The sequence below is a fragment of the Triturus cristatus genome, chromosome 4_2 (genome assembly GCF_964204655.1).
Source record: "Triturus cristatus chromosome 4_2, aTriCri1.1, whole genome shotgun sequence".
Lineage (NCBI taxonomy): Eukaryota > Metazoa > Chordata > Amphibia > Caudata > Salamandridae > Triturus > Triturus cristatus.
This window is the reverse complement of record NC_140586.1, coordinates 885,573,175-885,589,524: the sequence shown is the minus strand read 5'-3', so window position 1 is coordinate 885,589,524 and position 16,350 is coordinate 885,573,175. Positions and strand designations below refer to the sequence as shown.

Here is a 16,350-nt window from a genome sequence, read left to right as displayed (position 1 = left end):
GTGGGCAATCAATGAGACACGAGTCAGCAAGTCTCAACTATGCACTGTGTTTTCCTGTGCTCAACCATTCATGAAGTGCTTACTCCCTTCATACACCCAAGACCCATTAGGAGGGTAAGCTTGTTGCAAAAGCTTACACCCAGTAGCAGTAAAGAGGCTATAGAAAATTAGGTCTAGATGTACCTTTCTGAGTACCTACCAGTGTGTTAAACATATACTAAACTATCACATTCTTTGAAGGATGTAATCAGTAGTATCATCAATGATGTAATCTGAGTTATCAGTGATGTCATCAATGGTGTCATTAAAAATGACATGAGTGAAGTAATGCATGATGTGCATGGCAGGGGCGCAAGTTGTAGTTAGCTCAGTAAAATATTACTGGTGAATTTCAGTGTTTTTGGATTTAAAACATGACTCTATGACTGACTTTATAGCCTAACTAGAACCTCAATTTAAACTTTGTTTTATTCAATGAATTTCAAGTTTTTTTTTTAACGTTAAGTGAGATGTTATTATCTTACCCGCCAATAATGTCACTTATACCTTATATATAGAAAGAGAGGGAGAGAGAGTGTTTAAAATGTGGTTAAAAGAAGTAGAACATACTACTGTTAATAGCAGATGTGGGACCCCACTTCATTATATCTATAAATATACAGTATAGTTCATATTTTAAATATAAATAAAGTATTTATCATGTACCATAGACACCGACCACCAAGCGCAGAAGAGCTTAGGACAAACCCCACATGATGTTGTGGGAGCAGCTGAGCCCTGTTGATGCAGATACCTCTGCTTTCTCTTTATGGGAACAGAGGAAGCTCTGTGATGGTAGCTACAGAGTCTGTTGTAATAAAAGATACAATGAGTAGTAACCCTTCCTGTGATGCAATGTAATTAGTCAGTGTGTCTCCCATTTAAACACTAGTCAATATTTCCTGAAAATAGCTGATTTCAGCAAAGTTGAGGTTTTAGATTGTATAATGTGCAGCTGCTCTTGTGATGGTAAGTGACCTGATGAAGTGGAACATACTGGGTTCTGTAATTTGTTTTTTTTAAGTTACTGTCCTAAAATTCTCCATTCATACAACAGTTTACTTGTTATATGAGGTTATTTTAGAGACTTGTGGTAATGTTTAAACTAATTTGTGTCGTTTTTTTCAGCCATGTTTCGTTTTTATCAGTCTTTAGAACTTATTTTGGATTTGTAACAGCCTCTGGCCTATGTTCTCATTGGCCATCCATGGTCCCCAGTATCTGTAAACATAGTTTCTTTCTAGGGTAGCCTAGTCGGAAGGACCAGTTTGGAATCTTGATTGATTTTTCATTATTTCATCTTTACATCCAGTGCGTGACTGCTTATGGTCAAACTCCTTCCCTAATATTGTACATTTTCCTAAATGTGAGACCAGAACAACTTCTTTCAACTCTATTTCTTAGTGTAACTGTTTTGCAGTTATCTCTCCTCACCAGCTGTAGACCAGCAACACCTAGAATGTTCTTCTGTCTTACAAATGTGCCATTAAACGGTGATAATTTCTCTTATACAAATAAATTCCTGTAACACTATTATTAGTTACTAACAAGCAAGGTTTCCATGTGATTAGTTACTACGTGCCGCAGTCCTTGTCTTAATGAAAAGAATACTGCAAAACAATCCGGCAGTAGCTGCAAGGTCTTTTTGCCTCTTCATGCTTATTGTTCACGTTAAGGATGTTCAACAAGCTCTCTGGCTAAACCTTATTTAATGTGTATTCTGACAGTGTTCAACAAACACTCTGGCTAAACTTTGTTTATTCAAACGTTTTTCAACAAGCCCTCTGGTTACACCTCATAAAAACCTTATGTATAAGGCAAGTGGTTAGAGCGGAGTTTTGCACCACTGATATCAATAGAAGTTTGCTGTGTGGTGGGTGGCCTTCACAGGGTGCACATGGACTGTGTGTTTATCCACAGCCGTTGCAGGCTTGCTATCCAGAAAGAACAATAAGGGCTTATGGTGTGTCTGATTTGGGTTGGCATATTGACTGAATCCTTACTGTCCGTGTATCAGAAAACGAAATCCTGTGGATCCAGGAAACCATAGATTATGTATCAACGTGCAACAAACAAACCAAAAAAAACCTCAGTATGTGATGGAAGTTTTTCCCTCCTTCAGACTTTGGGCTTGATTTAGATCTCGGTGGACGGGTTACTTCATCACAGTGGTGACGAATATCCTGTCTGCCAAAATATAAATCCCGTAGGACATAATGGAATTTATATTTTGGCGGACAGAACGGCAAGATCTGAATCAGGCCCTTTATTTTTTTAAAGAAAATCCTTTTCCTGCTAGCATCATAAGGATTTTCTTTAGCACTGCGGTGGATGTCAGCTCGTCGTCCACTGCATAAAACAGCTAAATCATAAAAGACATATAGGTTGTACTTGGAATGCCTGCCGTCTCAAAATATGGTACTTTTTAACATTCAAACAGCTCTTACATGTTATTTCATTGTACCAGTTTACATTTAGTGACATCTCTGTTTTTAATCCTACAGGTGAATGAACCCTTGCCAAAAAAGCAAACCAGTTATTAAAAAAATTGTATCAAAAACAGTACTTTTTTGGAAGAACTTAAGATGCCCCAGAGCTCAAAGAATGAAATGCTGCCAAGATCTCTGGAGTTTTGGAGCCAGAACTGCCTTTAACCTGTAAAGGATATACACATGCATATTGAAGCCCAAAGTACAGACTAATTGAAAGAATATTTCAAGTTATAGTATACATCTTATGATTTAAGCAACAGTGCAAATTGGAGAAAAGTAACACCCAAAGCAACAGAAAATCTGGCTTATGAGAATCACCTAACCTATGTTATAAATTCAGTTTTGTGGCAAACAAGGAATGCTGCACAGACATAATGCTGAGAAAAACTATAGCAGTGCATGAACTGTGAACTCTTTCTCAGAAAGACCATCGACTTCAATATGAAAAAAACGTTTTACTCACATGTCCCATCTGAGTCAGGATCTGAGAACACACACAATACAAAAGAAATTGATAATTAAAGATCTTTTTATGATCTTAGGAATGCAAAGACACCAGAGCATCATATCAAGTGTGAAACAATCCTCTCCACCATCTCTATCCTTGGAGATTATCCAGGTTCTTATAACTGGACAAAACCTTCCGACTCAGTGACGCCCTTACTGTGTGACGTGTGTAAATGAGAAATAAAAGTTACCTGTGCTCTGCTACTAATGGTGCATAATAATATCCTAACATATACTACCTTCCTGCCAATTCATGCGTGTAAAAATGTAACTTGTAATCACTCACCCCCAGGCAAAGAACTTATCAGTGCTATATAAAGTCCTAAATACTAAAAGCTTCAATCACAAAACAAACTATCATATGTGTATAGGAATGTTTAAAGAAGGTTTTCAGGATGACTTGGAAAGGCAGCCTACAGATGTGACCACTTGTGAACTCCTGACAGAAGCAATCATGGTTCAATACATGTGTTAAGAAGAATACTTGTGGGGTCTTTGAGAGGTTAAGGATGAACATTATGTAAACATGTCCTGACTGTGGAATACAGTTCAGCCATACCATGGGAAATATCCAAGATAAACCCCAATTTGGAGACATTAAATCCAGAAAGACATTTTGTAAGTGCACTCATTGCGAAGAAACAGTTAGTTATCAGTCGTATCTCACTCAACATGAGAGAACACACCCTGGGGAATCATCGTATCAGTGCTCTGAGTGCCAGAAAAGCTTCAATCTCAAAGTCAGTTTAATTCAACATGAAAGAACACATACTGGACAAAAGCCGTTTCAGTGCTCTGAATGTCAGAAAAGCTTCAGTCATAAATGCAATCTTACTCAACATGAAAGAACACACACTGGGGAAAAACCTTATCAGTGCTCTGAATGTCAGAAAAGCTTCAGTCATAAATCTAATCTCGCTCTACACAAGAGAACCCACACTCAGCAAAAGCCTTATCAATGCTATATATGCCATAAAAGCTTCAGTTGCAAAAATACTCTCATTAAACATGACAGGACCCATACTGGGGAAAGACCCTATAAGTGCTCTGAATGCCAGAAAAGCTTCAGTCAGAAATCAAATCTCACTCTACACGAAAGAACCCACACTGGGCTTAAACCTTATCAGTGTTCTGAATGCCAAAAAAGCTTCAATCAGAAAGGCAATCTCACTCAACATCAGATAACACACACTGGGCAGAAACCTTATCAGTGCTCTGAATGCAAGAAAAGCTTTAATCATAAAGGCAATCTTAAACTACATGAGAGAGGTCACACTGGACAAAAACCCTATCAGTGCTCCGAGTGCCAGAAAACATTCAGTCAAAAATCCAATCTCAATATACATGAGAGAACCCACACTGGGGAAAAACCTTATCAGTGCTCTGAGTGTCAGAAATTCTTCAGTCAGAAAATTGGTCTTATTCAGCATGAGAGAACCCACACTGGTGAAAAACCTCATCAGTGCTCTGAATGCCATAAAGGCTTTACTCATAAATTTAAGCTCACTCAACATGAGAGAACACACACTGGGGATAAACCTTATCAGTGCTCAGAATGCCAGAAAAGCTTCAGTATGAAAGGCAATCTCAAATTACATGAGAGAGCCCACACTGGGCACAAACCTTATCAATGCTCAGAATGCCAGAAAAGCTTTAGTCAAAAACGCTATCTCAAACTACATGAAAGAGCCCACACTGGGCAAAAACCTTATCAGTGCCCTGAATGCCAGAAAACATTTTGTCATAAATCCAATCTAAATTTACACGTAAGAACCCACACTGGAGAAAAACCTTATAAGTGCTCTGAATGCCACAAAACCTTCCGTCACCAAACCAATTTTATTCAACATCACAAAATACACACTGGTCAAAAACCTTATTCATGCTCAGAATGTAATAAAAGCTTCATATGTAACAGTAATCTTATTCAACATGAACGAACCCACACTGGAGAAAAACCTTATCCATGTCCTGGATGCCAGAAAAGTTTCAGTTGCAAAAGTAATCTTAATATACATGAGAGAACCCACACTGGACAAAAACCATATCAATGCTCTGAGTGTCAGAAAAGCTTCCGTTGTAAAAGTCATCTCACTGCACATGAGAGAACCCACATTGGGCAAAAACCTTATGAGTGTTCAGAATGTCAAAAAAGCTTCAATCAGAAAGGCAATCTCAAAAGACACGAGAGAGCCCACACTGGGCAAAAACCTTGTTAATGCTCTGCATGCCACAAATTCTTTAGGTGCAAAAATAGCGTTAATCAGCATCACAAAATACACTCTGTCTTGACAGAAACCTAATTCATACTCTAAATGTCAGAAAAGCTCCAGATGCAACATTAATCTTACTCAACATGAGGGAACCCACAATGGAGAAAATATTTATCCATGTCCTGAATGACAGATAGTCTTAAATTGCAAACGTTATCTCACTGCAGATGAGAGAACCCACACTGGGGATAAAAACCATATCCGTGCTCAGAATGTCAGAAAGTTTTGTCATAAATTCAGTATCACAGCACATGAGAGAACTCGTGCAAGGGAAAATATTATCATTGTTTTGAATGGCAGATAAACATCAGGTTTAAAACTAATCTCAATCAACATGGGAAGATTAAAGTTATGCTCAGGACATGCCAAATAAACGTTTCAAAATGTGTCAAATTACAGTGATTATGGTAGAATTCATGTTTGGATTTTCCTGTTTGAGATTAGCATAGATTTGCAATATTGTCAACCTCTGCCAGAGCCTCCTTTGGACTCTTCACAGCTTGAAAGTAAGAATGAGTATTTGTAAAGTGTACGTTCTACTGTGGGCATCTTGGCGCTTAATAACAGATGTTTATTAATATATGTGGCTTCAAAACTCAGTTTTTAGTGCTCTGGCCACCTCTACGTATGGAAATGACCTATATGGAACCATGCAGATGTGGAGTCAAACTCATTTTTATAGGGCCTTTATTTGGTGCCGGGATAGCATAAGATGGTCTGTCTCTCACCTTCATTCTCCTCCATTCTGCTCCACTCTGACTATCAGCTCCTTTCTCTTCCCTGCTGCACTGCTTCTTATCTCCTCTCTTTTCTCTTCTGCTGTATTTCTGCACCTTCTGTCGCCTGTTCTCCCCTTTGATCTTCACTCCCACCCTACGTCTCCTCCCTGTTCTAGTTTTTTCTTCCACACTCCTCCATTTCCCCTCCAGCTACCCACAAACAATCCCTTCTCTTTTGCTTTCTTATAAATTCCCCAGTGTTGTCCTCCTGGGTGACTGTCTGAATCTCGACTACTTTCATCACCCCTGGAGAATGAGATCCGAAGTGCGAGAATGTGGAGCAAAACACCTGAAATTATCAAAATTATTGTAGCTGGAGAGGGACTGTGAAATGACATCTTTTGAGGTATCAGTATTAATGGCAGCAAATGAGCTGCCAATAATAGTGATCTCTAAAGCACAGAGAGAAGCATACTCTGGCACAATATGAAAGAGAGATTATAATTCCCTAAACATTCTGACTTGTGTTCTCTCTAGCCATAACAGGTGTGCAAAACTTCTGGTAGTACATTACAAATATCTGCCAACAGGTGAGACTAATGGAGGGGGTCCCTCAAAGTCATTCAAAGAGTACAACCTAGAACTGGATTCCTAACTAGGAATGAGTCCGCCTGAGGTCAGGGAACAAGCCCTTACAGACAGGAGAGCAAAAGAAGGTATGAACATTGGACAGCAGTTAAAAGACAGAGTCGGACTGGTTTTTAGTTCAGTCTGAAAAATACATGACAGTGTTGGAAGGAATGTGTGAGCTAATCTAAACAATTGGAAATTACTCTGGCTTCATCCCAGTCAACATTTCTTTGCCCACCATGTCACATCAGACAGGGCACAGCCATATGCAGTTCAGCCTGGGTCCTGCCTGAACTGTCAGGCCTGGGCCCCCTGAAGCAGAATACAAGCAACCTGAAACAAGTTTCAACCTACTTAGGTGTCATCAGTAAGGTAGAGTTCGGTTCCAATGGCGCAGTGAGCATGTGTCCCAAGTCTGGGCATATCTGTGGCACTTTGGTCATTGACATTAGGAATACAAAAAAGTGTTTTGCCTGGAACTGTTTCTCTTTGAGTAGGGCAAAATAAAACATTGATCTGTGTACTTTTACGATTATGCCGCTTGGCTAGTTTAAAAACTCCACTATGTAAGCTACCAATGATTCTGTCACTGGTACCGTTCAATATTGGTACCACTTTTTATTCACACAGGACTTTAGGCTTGTTGAAGATCATGGGATTTGGCTCACACAGATTGATTTATCAAATCAAACACCCTGATTTCAAACTGAAAGGAAAAACAACCTTTAAATGTGTATGTTTTTAGCTTGGTAGTTAATATCATCCCATGTTACGTATCAATAGGTCAGCAAGATATTTTTAATCATGAGAATATGATTTGCCTCTTAAAGAGGCTAACCTCAATTTACGAAGTTAAATTCAAGGATATTGAAATATTTGAATTTAACAGAAAATGTACTTGAGTAACGTGGAAGTATTAAGTTTCCATCATTGTCACGGAACTGCAGACCTTTCTGCAATGGTGGATCGATATTGGGTTTCTGGCCAGCACGGAGTCCCCTACCCTTTTCCTCAACTATGATCATTCTATAATTTTTAAATGTGAGAATGATATGGAAACATTCTCTCTATTAAGTAAAGGTAACACCCCTAGCTCAATTACTGTTGAGCAATTAAATGCCTTAAAAATGCAGTGTACAACAGGTCCAAAGGCAACTACACATTAACTGAGAATTTAAAGTCTGAAGGCTTATTAGTTGAATCTAATCTTAAAAACTGAAACAGAATTCCCACTGCACTGGCATGTGCTGAGCAGAGGGTCTAGCCCCTTCTCCGTTGATTTTGCCATAGGTCATTCCTTATACAGAATTCACTGCCCTCTTGAAATATTGCTTGTTTTAAAAACATATTTAATGTGAAAGATGTTAAGTTGTTTCAGATTCATGAGATTGTTTGTATTCAAAATATCTGGAGTATGTCTGATACAGCTTTCTGCATTTTTAAATTTTAATATAAAAGCTTCATCAAGTCCATATGGCAGAGCAAGGGGAAACGTTGCAACTAGCGAGTACTGGTGTAACAGCATCCACTGTAGAGGGACAAAGTGTGTCAGAAGTGATAATTCCTGTTCTCATCCAGGCGGTCTTTGAATGCAATAGAGAAATAACCATTTACTAATTAAAAATGTATTTATCTTCTGTGTCCATTAAAAGTAGGGAACTCTAACGACTTATGATTGAGCCTAAATTATTGTTATGTGGGTAGTATCATAAAAATAATGCTGGTGCCTTTGGTCTAAAGCTATTTCATGATAATTTCTCTTTAGACTCAAATAAGGAACAGTATTCCTCTGTGGCATATTAGAATGAAGGCTTACACTTCAGAAAACACATGGTAAAAGATACTGCCTACATCGACTCATATATCTGTCAATTGTATGCAGTTAAAAGGTGTTCAAAAAGCGATTGTCCATCAGCTTATATACATTACTCATGGAGGTGATCGACTGCATGAGATTAGACTCTTTTTACTGGAACCCATTTTTCACCTCTTTAAAGGGTTTATAATTAGTGCCAGGCTTGAAAGGGAGCCCTTTCTGACGTAATTTTCTATGGCTGTGTTACTTTTATTCTAGCTAATAAACACATTTCCGGTAGGATGAATGCTATCTAATAAAAAAACTGAAGGGGTCAAACAATTAGTTTACCTGGTTTGATTTATGAGTATCACAATAACCCTATTTTTTTCCAATTTGTAAAAAGAAAAATGAATTGATGCTAGAAGGACAATGCTTATTGGAAAGAACCTGATTTACGATTTATGAGTATCTAAACATACTGTAACAACTTCAGTTTCTCTGATTTTGCCTGATTTACGATTTATGAGTATCTAAACATACTGTAACAACTTCAGTTTCTCCAGCGCCATACATTAAACTTTGATACAATCATTTATTAGATGAAATTAAGAAAACCCTTTGAAAACATATTACAATTCTAAATAAACGACAGTAAATATATCAATGTAAAAACAAACGAGCATAAAAAGAGAAGTATATAATCTATTCACCTTGGAAGTTATTAGGCACCAGATGGAAAAAATGTACATGGCAGGACCTTTTTATCGTTATAAAGCGAAAGAAACAAGAAAAAGTTTTGGGAGACTGTAAATACTATAGATTGAAATGTTAATTAGGTTCCACAAAATTATTTTCTCTTCAGGACTTTTTCTAGATTCCTAGTGTGACGCTATGATACACTGAAATTTAAAAGGGATATGTTAAAGAGATAAAAAACTACTGATTCATAACCCTTCTTGGTAGCGATGCTAGAAGATTTACTAACATTTATTGAAACCAAGAATGGTTGGAGTCACTAGGATTTCTTTCCTTTTCACAATGACATACCCCACCACTAATAATATGTTAGCTTTTGCAGTGCTGCGATGTAAATACACAATACTCATTACGGATGACAAACTTTATACATGGTTCAAAGACTATATGGCTGCATTCAGTAAGGTGCTTGAGTTAGGCTTTGGCAGAACTACACAGTTCAGATATTTCTCAGTTATTGTTACACTTTCTTACAGATCACCATATTGAAAGCTGGATACAGGTACGAGTAGGGCCTAATAATCAACTGACCAAACGTATGAACTCTACTAATGGAGCAAAGCAGGGATGTTTCTTTGCTACCTTTTTTGAGTTTTATTCTTCTGATTCTTCAACAAATTCTCTGAAGGTTGCACATTCTGTCCATAGGTGAGGGGGCAAAGACATAAGAAGTTTAATGTACTCTTTGATATGTCTTGTGGCAACGATAAACTGGAATAGTGTAACAAGCTGAATGATTTGGCAGATAATTTAACCTAAACTAACAGTGTGGTTTTGGATTTTCTTTTAAATGCAAGTGTTCTTTGGAGACTTAAACTCTGATACCTACCACCTCTGATACTTACTCAGCGGTGCAGTTGTCCTTGTCCATAAAACGATCTCCTTGTATTCCAGAAATCTAAAAATTCCACTAGTTATGCTTTGCTCAAATTATATAAAACTCAGACGTGCCAAACTATAAAACGTGAAAAAATATGCCCCGGTAAACTTTCTTAATATTTTGTAACAATCCATTGCAACCAGTGCACTTCTTACTACTAGATATGAAGGTGAATTTTTCAAGCACTTTTTCTGATGAGAAAACACACTCGAAGCTTATTTCCAACACATGGATGTAATATGTTTCTTCTACTACTGCCAATTATGGTTTAGGGGATGTTAACACTCTACTAATCACTCAACTTTTAAAATGCAGCAATAGCATGTGGTGATTATAAACTCTTTCAGTCTGAACCTAGGCCTGCTGCATAATGCCAGATTAGTTATAAAACTATGTGGCAGTTACGTTACACCTGCCCTTAAAGTTAAGAGAACCACTCTGGTTCCATAGCACTAAGATTTAGTTTTTTATAACTACTGTCTCGATGATTCTATGGAAATAGAATAACGGCCAGAAATTATATAAAGAACTGTGGGCTCTGTAATAAAAGTGAGCCTCTAGCTCAAGTGATGTGTAGCTGTCTAGAACTGATGTTGGAATCGAAAACACTACTGAAACTTGTTTTCCTTGAAAATATTAAACACACTCTAACGTGCCTTGTATTTATGTCTTGATGCACCAACTAATATGCTTTGTAGAGAGTTGCTGAATTTGTCCTTCTGACGTTATGTGAAAGTCAACAAGATATTCAAATTAATCCATTTCTTAGCAGTCCTGAGACCGTGATTAGCTGCTTTTATTTTCTGTATTCACCGGGCCGGTCTCTTTCTATTGTTCACCATATATCGTGTGTCTACTTAGTGGATGGACTGCAGGTTTCTAATGAAGGAATAGACAATTTTATTTTATGAGCTACTAGTTTTCCTGACCTGGGATTTAACTTTATTCTAATAATGCTAATGAAACAAATAATAAAATATTTTATTATTATTAATAATTTGTCATGCATTTGAGTTGATGAATGATATTTTCTCACTGTTACTGTCAATTAGCTCGCCAAAGCACAGCCAAAGGATCAAGATTGGCAAAAGCAATGGGGAAAAAGTACCTGTTGAGCTTGGCTCTAGCCTGGCACAGTGAAGACACATGCGAGATTGAGTCTAAGTGTCAAGCCCCAACTGCTCGGCGGTTTTCACTGACATTTCTACTTTCAGACTTACCTGCTTGTCCACAGCCACTATTATTAAAGAGTCAAGAACTAAAAAGGAGCCTTGACTAGCGTCTGTTAGCCAAAGCACTAAGGACCCAGTAGTATTATGGACAAATAACCATATCAATCACCTGTACTGCCCATTTCTACCCTCTACATTCTGGACTCTGGAGCGACTGCCAACTACTACTCTGGTTGGAAGACCTGAAGAAAAGGCCTTACACCCTCAGCCAAAACACAGGACAATGAATGAGAAAACCCTGTCAGTGCTCCAAATGTGAGATACATGTAGCCATAAATTTAGTACATTGGTAGGAAACGTCTTAGCAATTCATTATGAGAAAGGCTTGTGATGTAGTATCAATCCTGATCAATATAAGAGAAAGTACCAAGAAAATATTCCTGGGTATATGGTAGGGAACGGAAAGAACACATTTTACTGTAGATATGTATTTTTTCAAAAAATCTAACCAAACATATCCATAAGTGCAGCATTCCCATCAGAAGGTGATGTGTAGTATTCAGCAAAGACTTCAAGTGTCTGATCTCTCAAGATGTATTTAGAGTGACTTCAACATACATGGTGGGGGCTCAAGTCATGTGAATCTTTTAAAACAGTCTTTACGGTATTACCCCATGTCTTGCAAATTGAGGGGCCACTTAATTTTTGGAAGGGTGTGGTTGGCCAGTTTTGTGGGCATGTTTGGGTTGATGTCAACTTTGCATAATTATAATGCTGCACCAGCACAGTGACTGCATGTGGTGACAGGCCATGTGCTGCATGCGTACAGACAGCACAAGCAAGGTGGACAGAGCACTGGAGTTACATCATATCAGGGCATGTGTGGCGGGCACAAGTGCATGCTTTCTAGCAGCTGCTGTACCTTCCCAAATCTCCTATCCCACACTCTGCCAAGTGACACACTGCAAGGATTCAATAAACACTAATTGTCCAGTCATGCAAACAGCAGCACCAGCAGATAATTGGCTGGATGTAGTTTGTGGTCCAGTGGGGAAATTGTCTATTGACACTTGGCCTCTGCAGTGCAAAGATGTGAGTTGATGTTTTGGAGGGGCATGTACAAGGATACAGTGTTGGCTGGAAGGTTCATTGATAAAAATAGCAAAGTACCATGTGAGAAGTGTTGCCTGAGGGCACTTCTACACTGCGAGTACTCAATGGGTCACAAGTCTCACACAATTTCAGATTGGGGTAGGCAGGATGGGTTACTGGAACTGATGGACTTGTCTGGGAGTGATTGGAGGAAGAATGCACTTCCTAGCCTTAATCACCCACCATGTTCTGTGGCTTCGTAGTTCGGAGTGTTGCTTCCTTCTTACATCCCTGACTGTCAGCCTGTTGTATGTGTTATAACTACATTAACCTGTGGGTAGATTACAATATAGCAAAAACAATAGGATGATGGATGGAGTGCTGAAACTTTTCAGACACTCAGCCCCCAGTCACAGATCTTGGTTGAATCCATCATTGTTCTTTTGCTCACCACGCCACCCCAGTTTGGACCCAACCATATGCACATCAGTCTTGACCCTGCTCCTCATGGTAACAGTCCAGCCCGAACTGCCAGGCCAGGAAACAAGCATCCTGGACCGGTTTCAGGGTATCACCCCTCATCAGCCAGGCTAACTTGAATCCAGTGGCAAAGTGAGCAAGGGACCCATGTCTGGGCATACCATGGCAAGCATAACAAACACAATAAGATGGACGGAGTGCTGAAACTTTTCAGACACTCACCCCTAGTCACAGATCTGGGTTGAATCCACCATTGTTCATTTGCTCATTAAGCCACCCCAGTAGATTACAATGCACTTTGCAGAATGCCCTGTAATCAAACTAGTAGGCTATGATGTGATGATACAAGGAGAAAATGAGATGAAAAAGCACATACACAACTATTATTGAACAACAGCTCCATTGCATCTTTACCGGAAGTGCTCCGCCACGATCACTCCATCTTCAGATGGTTCCCATCTTTAACACTGTACAGACTCTTGGTGATAAATGTTGTTTTGAATTGATATTAAAATGCAGTGAAGTGTAACATACAATGGAGATAATCTCAATACCATCAGTGTAAAAAAAAAGGAATTTCAAATTACTTCAGGCGTGGTTATATTTTATTATGAAATACTGTTCTAGATAACCAATGCTGAGAAAAAAATGACTAGAGCTGGAAAGTGAGTGAAAAATCAAGATTAGATAGGATACAGCCGACATGAAATAACGCGAGATCTGAGGAGAACAAGGATTAAATAAAATAAACCTGACATGAGATAATGTGAGATCTGAGGAGACGCTGGATTAGATAAAATACACCTAACATTAGATAATTTGAGATCCAAGAGCCAGGATAACATTACCTGGCATGAGATAATGAGAGATCTGAGGAGAACCTGAATTAGTTAAACTACACCTTACATGAGAGAGCGTGAGATCTGGTGAAAACCAGGATTATATAGAATACACCTGCATGAGATAATGAGAGATCTGAGGAGAACCAAGATTAGATAAAATACACCTAACATGAGTTAATGAAATGTCTGAGGAGAAACCCGATTAGTTCAAATACAGCATACATGAGAGAACGTGAGATCTGGTGAAAACCGGGATTAGATAAAATACACCTGACAAGAGATAATGTAATATCTGAGGAAAAAACAAGATTAGATAAGGTACACCTGACATGAGTTAATGTGAGATCTGTTCAAACTTGGTTTTGTCAGTGGCACTAACATGACAATGGCTGCCAGTGGTGTCCAACATAGACATTTTATGAAAAACATGCATGCTTCAAAATGTAACTCATGCAACATTTTTTAAAGAAGTAAAACAATGAAGATAATAACTTGGTGGTCTGTGAGGAATCGGAGGATACAGCAGAGCACTTATCCATAATCCCAGATATTACGCTGCTCCCCTCCATGACTAATCCAGCTCCCCCAGGAAAGAAACAGATAAAGAGAGATTAGACAGAGAAACAGACTGTACAAAGACCGATACCAAAGACTTTATCTCCACAGCCAGAAAAGCAGGATGAGAGGGGCGCAAAATAAAGGAAGTCAGAGGAGGTAGAAAGACCAATAAAGAGCAGGACCGAAGAGGCTACAGCATTGGTCTTCCTGTTTTTTTTCTCGTGCTTTACCGCTAGCCATTCCCAAACGCACTTAGGAGGCTTCTATTGGCCAAGACAACAGGGGACTAGACTTAAAGGCAGAATGTGTTGTAAGGCAAATGAACGCTAGCCCCAATTGTTGCCAATGTTCTGTACCGATCACAGATTCTAACTGGGAGACTAAAGGAAAGATATAGAAGTGAAACTTACCTGACCTTCTTTCTTTTCCAAGGGTGTCCGGTCCCACCCAGGAGAAGAACTAACCTAGAAGAGGTGTTTTGGAGGGAGGACCTCGACTGACAGACGAAACAGGGCGGCCACCAAATCCCTGTAAAGCATTCCAGAAAATACTTTTTTTGACAAATGAAAGAACAAACTGATTGCCTTCACTGTTTATTTCCCAAATTTATAACATTGTAGTGACAGAAGTGGGATTTGCTTCCTTTGATACAAAATGGAAAATCTTGAACATCGTCTAGTAAAAGGACAACAAAAGCTAGAATGGGCCTTGGAGAGATAAATTAAATCAGCAGACATAGAACATGGAGTCTTTCAAGATGCACTAAAATTACAAGCAGATTAACTACATCAATTGTCTGAAAGCCAGCAAAAAGTGGGCGCCAGATTGCCCCAGGGTAGAATGATCGTACCTGTTGGACCAGCTATTTCCCTGCCAAAGTCCTGTCCACTGGAGATGACCCAACAGCTCTCTTACTAAACTTTGAGAGAGCCGCCAAAGCCAGCCGATGGCCAGAAGATTGGTAAACCCATTATTTAGCTTCTTTATTGATTGGAGAGGCTCAGGCCGCAAATTCAACTTGTGATGTGCCATATCAGAAAGTAAAAAGAGTCATTTAAAATCAATTAGGAGTAGATGAAAAGAGCTACTGACTTACTTTGCTTAAGGAGAGGAGAACAACTGGAGGCACTTCTAGGAGTATCTGCAATAAATTAAAAGATGCTGCAGATAAGTGGTTAAAACCCAATGAAAGTACTAAGGAAGAACTAATTACTAAAATCTATTTGTAGTAATTTATATAGGCATTCCCGCTAAATGTACAAAGATGGTTGAAGCAACATTCGGGACTCAGAGACTGCAATTGAGATGGCTACTTCATACCCCGAGCCCACTCTAGAAGACCATACCTGGATAACATACAAATCGGTAAAACTCATAGTTTGGCAGCAGTCAGCGAAATGGAACGGCCTCTCCATCTGGCCTTCTGAAATCTAGGAATTATCACCTTGATACGGAAGAAAAATCTCAGAGCCTTGCTAAGCTTGTACCAGCGAAAGAGTGCAATAAGTTGCCTGGGTCCCTTCTGATGCAGGGCAAGAAAGACCATGCGGAGAGCCTTAACGGTGACCCTGTTTCTGACTGGAAGCAAGCTGAGAGACAGCTAGGGATGTTGAGGCGAGCCACCACATTTTGAATGACCTGTAACTTATGGAGGCTGTAAGTTTTGATGTTGAGATACAATGAGTTACAATAGTTCAATTGCGAGGTGACAAGAGCAATAGTGACTGTTTGTCATAGTTCCAAGGGGATATATGGGAAGATCTTTCTCACGGTCCTAATGATGAGAAAACAGGTGCTCAGGTTCCAGCTGACCTGAGTCTCAAAGCTCAAGGTGTCATCGAAAGGACACCTAAGATTTTGGCTGACTTGATTGGAGTGGAAAGGGGTCTGCAGTTCTCTGACCACCAGATGTTGGACCAGATGGATTCCTGAGGGCCAAACACCAGAACCTCAGCCTTGATAGCATTGACTTTAAAAGCGTTGTCCTTCATCCAACCACTTATGCTGAACATTCAGAGATCGAACTTCTGTACAACAGATGTCAGGTCATTAGAGATAGACACGATGAGCTGGGTGTCATCTACATACAACCTGTATATGGAACCCTAAATG

The 16,350-nt window shown here is 39.1% G+C and overlaps 1 pseudogene across 1 annotated transcript in view; it reads left to right on the top strand.

Moving 5' to 3' along the window:
* LOC146835341 (uncharacterized) overlaps positions 1–10,745 on the top strand; it is a 66,527-nt pseudogene extending 55,782 nt beyond the window's left edge. The window contains exon 3 of the transcript XR_014960722.1: positions 2,544–10,745. The product of XR_014960722.1 is annotated as an uncharacterized LOC146835341 (transcript). The remainder of the gene's footprint in view (positions 1–2,543) is intronic.
* The last annotated feature ends 5,605 nt before the right edge of the window (positions 10,746–16,350 follow it).